The sequence below is a fragment of the Dipodomys spectabilis genome, unplaced genomic scaffold (genome assembly GCF_019054845.1).
Source record: "Dipodomys spectabilis isolate Male_0828 unplaced genomic scaffold, ASM1905484v1 ptg000207l, whole genome shotgun sequence".
NCBI classification, from domain to species: Eukaryota; Metazoa; Chordata; class Mammalia; order Rodentia; family Heteromyidae; genus Dipodomys; species Dipodomys spectabilis.
This window is the reverse complement of record NW_024870884.1, coordinates 13,037,083-13,043,149: the sequence shown is the minus strand read 5'-3', so window position 1 is coordinate 13,043,149 and position 6,067 is coordinate 13,037,083. Positions and strand designations below refer to the sequence as shown.

General features: G+C 40.4%; 1 pseudogene; it reads left to right on the top strand.

The window, feature by feature from the left end:
• Positions 1-306: 306 nt before the first annotated feature.
• LOC122122349 lies at positions 307-1,292 on the top strand (annotated as a pseudogene).
• Positions 1,293-6,067: the final 4,775 nt, after the last annotated feature.

Sequence of the window (6,067 nt, the reverse complement as noted above, 5' to 3'; positions counted from 1 at the left end):
TTTTCTAAACTTGTGTATTCATGAATAAAGAAGGGAGGAGCATCCATTTAATAATCTGCCCTTTTCTTTTCTATCATATTGAGTGATATTTGTTAAGGTTAATTGTTAATTAATGTTTTAAAAAGTTAATCTTGCATTTGTTGTTTATGAGCTGAATGCTTGTTTTCTTTGGTATGAGGTATTTTAATATGTGCCTAAACTAATCTACTGGAGCTATTGAATGTTCACAACATGTTATCATGTATTTACAAAGCACAGCAACCTTTCAAAGAAATCTTTCATGTTTTATTCTAGCCCTGAAGTCATATGCAGCTGTGGGTAGAGATTCTCCTGGTAGATCCTGAAAACCCTCTCACCCCAGGACCATGAGCAACCACACAGCAGTAACAGAGTTCATCCTGCAGGGATTCTCAGAGCACCCCGAATACCACCTCTTCTTGTTCTGCTGTTTCCTGTCTCTCTACTGTGTGGCCATCACAGGAAATATACTCATCATCGTGGCCATCAGCTTCAACCCTGGCCTCCATACGCCCATGTACTTCTTCCTGCTCAATTTGGCTACAATGGACATCATCTGCACCTCATCCATCATACCAAAGGCTCTGGAGGAGCTGATGGTAGAGAAGAGCTCCATCTCTTTTAGGGGCTGCATGGCCCAGCTCTACTTTCTCATATGGACTATATCCGCAGAGTTGCTGCTGCTCACGGTCATGGCCTATGACCGCTATGCGGCCATCTGCCACCCCCTCCATTACAGCACCATGATGAGCAAGGCCTTCTGCAGTGTGCTTGTTGTTGGAGTGTGGGTGATGTGTGCCTTCAACTCAGCCATCCACACAGGGCTGATGGTGCGATTGAACTTCTGTGGGCCCAATATCATCACTCATTTCTCCTGTGAAATCCCTCCTCTGCTCCGTCTCTCCTGTAGCTCCACTTATGTGAACAATGTCATGACCACACTGGCTGATGCATTCTATGGCATATTCAATTTCCTCTTGACTGTTGTGTCCTATGGCTTCATCATCTCCAGCATCCTGAAGATGAGGACATCAGAGGGGAAGCAGAGAGCCTTCTCCACCTGCTCCTCCCACCTCATTGTGGTGTGCATGTATTACATGACTGTGTTCTATGCCTACATCAGTCCTGTGTCCAGCTACAGTGCAGAGAAGAGCAAGGTGGCTGGAGTGCTGTACACCATGGCGAGCCCCACCCTCAACCCCCTCATCTACACTTTGAGGAACAAGGAGGTCAAAGCTGCCCTCAGGAAACTTGTCCCTTTCTTCAAAAATTAATACACCTAGAACTCCAGGAAATGGAACAAGAGCTTTTATTCTTTATTGTTGTTGTTGTTTTCTTTTATTCTTGTCTTATTTATCTGTCTTGGGAGTATAAGAGGAGGGGCATTGAAATGGGGGGACAAAGGGTCAACAAATGCAGCAGTGGAATTCTCTAGACACTATGTGGAAAATGAACTGTACAACTTGTGGGTGGGGACAGGAGGGAAAAAGTGGGAGAGGTGACATTGTCCACAAAGATATGTCCTCTTTACCTGACTTACGTAACTGTAATTCCTCTGTACATCACCTTTATAATAACAATAAAAATAAAAATATCTAGACTCTGTAGCTCAGCCCTATAATCCTACCTATTTAGGAAGCTGAGATCTTAAGATCATGGTTCAAAACCAGCCTTTGTAGGAATGTCCGTGAAACTCTTATGTCCAATAAACTCTTCAGAAAAAGCAGAAAATGGCACTGTGGCTCAAGTGGTAGAGACCTAGCCTTGAGCAAAAAGAGTTCAGAGCCAGTGCCCAGGTCCTGAAATCTAGACTGCAAACAAATAAAATGCAACATAAAAAATACATCTTCCCAAAAGCTCTTCTACTGGGAGGTAGCAGTTTCAGTAAGGCTTGACCTTCCTTCATGAGAACAGAGTATTTTGGTGGGAAATGGCTGCTTGGAGATTGTAGTTAGTTCAAATGAAAAGCCTCAAGATGCTGGTTTTGTTGATCTCCCCTTATGGAAGACAAATGTATTTTAGATTTACAGCTGTGTGAAAGTGACTTTCTCCTCTTTTACTGTAAGAATATTTAGACTAGGGAACACCGGTTTCTGGGTCCCACTGCTCATTCTCTTGAGTGGCCTCACTTTCTCTTTACTGAATAAGCATTTTACATCTGTGAAAAATATTTAAGATATAAATCTTTAAATCACATCTGAGAGTTGTTGTGTGGTCATCCACAGCATTTGCGGGACTGTCAAACTGAAGAGCTTCTTCATGGTGACCGTGTGTTTTGGGTTCAGTTCTGCACCTTGAATTTGACCTCATTTACTGTCTCTAGAGCACTATGGTGACAGTTTGTGATGCAGATTCTTTCCTGCTCTTCCCTTTCTTCTCACCAACAATAAAGGTGAGACTATTCCTTGGTTTGAAGGTAGAATTCCACCTTTAACAGTGGATTTGTGGTGTATGAACCTAGGAAGTCTGAGACTTCTCATGCATTGAGTTTGCTGTCTGCAGTGAGGATCTGGTCTGCCTCACTGCTCTGGAGAGATTGACCTGTGATCAGAATGTTCTGGGCAGGCAATGCTGTCCTTCCATTGTTCCTGAACAAAATCCAGTGTACAAATCACCTGGAATAAATAATAAAGACAAGTCTTGTTTTCCAGGAAACAATTCTGGAAAAGCTGCTTCTCCATCAGAATAAGAGAAGCTGAAGCTGAGTGTTTAGTTACATCTCCAGAATTCATCACAAATACATTGTTCACTACTTGACATGGAAGCTGAAAGTAGAGCTTGAATTTTTTATTAGAATAAGTGAGTGGACTTCTCTCTTCTATGGGACAAGTACAGGTGCATTGTGGCAGATGTGGCCCTGGCCTGTAGATGATCATGGACCAGGTCTATTCTCTCTGATAGAATGTGGACCCATAAATAATAGGTTGAGTGGCCTTCAGTGGTCTAGAAGACTTTCTATTACACTATCACCAATGCCTCTGGGTGAGTAATGATAGATTTTTATGGCATCACAAAGAGTGTTTGTTCTGTTTTTGTCTTACTTGCCAATTTTATATTTGGGGCATTTTACAGTGTATTTAAAGAAATAAATACTATTACAGCATTGAGAGTTGAAGAGTACATCGCCACATATTCAGAATCTAATCCTTCAAAAATGAATGACAGAAAAAGAAAACAAAGAACTCTTCAGGGGTAAGGACCAGCAGTGAAAAGTCAAAGCAGAGGGATAAATAGAGTGAATGAGGTTAAAACATCTGTGTCTATGAAAACATAATAATGACACCTGTTCAATATTTTTTTCCACAAAAGAAAACATTGAGAAAGGGTAATAGAAGAATATTCTTTGCATGAATGAAAATATCATAGGGAAACATCTTTTGGCAATTAACATGTATAATTAATGTGTATTCACAAGTAAAGCATGAAACTCAAGATTTGATTGATACCCTGATTGAACTGATAATCACAATAAACAGATGAAGTCAACATGGCACCTGTGTCATCAATGCAGAGGGAAAGGCACAGGTGCTCCTGTACTCGTGGGGTACAAAGTCATAAACATAGCAGAGGAAAGGTACATGGATAACAAGCTTTGATTTGGGAGGAGGAAGATGTCAGTTTGAATCCACACATTATCAGAAGCAATCAAATGAACGGAGCCCTAAGTTCCTTCTAAGAATAATCACAGACCCTAAAGATCATGAGAATTTCAAACTCTTGTATTGAGAAGTGCTGGGGTGCTCCTGTTCTTTGGGGTACAGAAAGTCATTTTTGGCCAGCCTGGCCCCCAGTCATGTAATGAATCTAATAACTCTCGTTTTATAGCTGTGTATATTCTCTTCATTCTGTTCTTCAGGACAGCTCTGACTTGTACTTTTGATTACTTCTTTTCTTGCAAGCTTTATGGAGGGGTAATTAGCATACTGTGCCATCCAAACATTTAAAGGCTACAGCTCTGTGGTTTACAGCAATATTTACAATATTTAAAGAAAATCATCCTATGAGCATTCACTTTTTCATTCTCACAGTCATCCCTCTAGCCAGGGCAAAAATAAACATATTTTTCATATAACTAGTATAATGTAATATGTGACCTTCCAGCTAGAATCTGTCAGCCTAATGTTCTCAAGAATGATCTATGATACAACTTTAATCCTATTATTTAGTACATAATATTCCACTTTATACTTATTCTATTTTGTGTTTATCCACTTGACCCACAGCAGCACTTTTGACTTTTGCCTGGTTAATTAGAGGTAAGGGTCCCACAGACTTCCCTGCCTGGGCTCCCTCCAAACTAGGATCCTCAGATCACAGCATTCTGACTAGCTAGGATAACAGGATTATCAGCACTTGCCTAGCACCATGCCAGTTTTCTTCCTAGGACTCTCATATAATAAGAAGTCAGGTATTGAGGTAGCTCCATTGTATTTAGTTTGGGATTGCTTTGTCACTCCAGGGTATTTTTTGCTTCCAATCAGAATTTTAGGATAGATTTTCCCAGTTCTGTGAAGAAGAATGCTGATGAGGTTTCCACTGGATCTGTACATAGCTTTCAGTAATATGCATATTTTCATATGAATTCTGCTTCTCTGCTATGGAGGATTGTCTTTCCACCATCAGTGTCTTTCTCAATTTCATCTGTATGTTGTAATTTTCACTACAGAGATCTTTTATATTCCTGGTTGAGTTTACCCCTAGTTTTATTAGTGTGTGGGATCAATTTCTTGGTCTCATTCTCAGCATGCTCGTGGTTTGTATTTATTAAAAAGTACTGATTTGCAATACCACTGTTTCCAAAACTACTCATCACATCTACAACTTTTCTGATAGAGGCTTTAGTGCTCTTCACTATAAGACCCTATCATCTTCAACTAGTGATGATATGACTCTTCCCATTCTCATGCAGATACTTTTCTCTCTCACACACTTCTTCTAAGACCTAAAGCACTACATTGAGTAAGCATGAAGAAAGGTGTATCTGTCTTGTTTAGGGGAAATGCTTTTAAGCTTTTCACTTGAGCCCCACAATGGTCTAAGTTTCATGGAAACACTTTAGTACACCAAGGGTGAGTTTTCCATTACCGCTGGGGCTTAGACCCCACATCCCCTGTTTGGACTTCAGCCTGAACTAGCCTTGGGGCCAGCACCGAGACAGCCAAGTCCCTTGTAAAGGAATGTAATTTAATTACTCCTTCAGGGTCCACTTAGAGCAGCATCTGTGAAATCCTCCCAAGGGCCTCACACAGAGAAGGACAACTCTGGCTATCGATGAGTCAAGATTCCTTTCACGAAAATTATATTAAGTGAAGTAAGCCAGGCCCAAAGAAACATAGGTCCCATGGTTTCCCTTATTTGCAATATCTAGTATATGTATGAGTCAAGCGGAAAAGGTCAGATAATGTGATGTTAGGAAAATGAACCCTTAAATATGTATTTTAATGTTTTTTTTCTTTCATGCATGTGTTTCTAACACATTTATAAGATTATTTCTTTGTTGCTTTGTATGTCCCTCCCCCACAGTGTAACCCCCGCTTTCACTATATTTGATATCAGTATAACTTGTGGAGGAGATGGGGACAAACAAGTCGTTTAAGGATTCAGGTCGACCTGTTGCAACAATGAGAAGTACAAAAGGTCATGTCAAAAACGAGCTTTACAATGTCGGTGTGGAGGGGGGGAGGGGGGAGGCTGGGAAGGGAGGTGAAGGGTCAACAAAGGAGGAGGCTGCAATGCTTGGTAAGAAATGTACGCATTATCCTGCCCATGTAATTGTAACCCCTCTGTACAGTATGTTCTCAAATAAAATAAAATAAAAAAACAATCTTTTCACGATTGGCTTAAATATGGGACAAAAAAACATTCATTTGTTCAGATGGATGATGATGAAAATTCTACACATTGTCCTAGAGTTTCCAACCTCCGCTGTGGTTGACAGAGAACAAGAGCATACATACATACGGTAGCTCCATAGAGCTGAAAGTTGTTTTCAAGGTAATTATGCATGTTTTAAGGATTATTCATTCCTTAGGACAATATGTGAAATGAG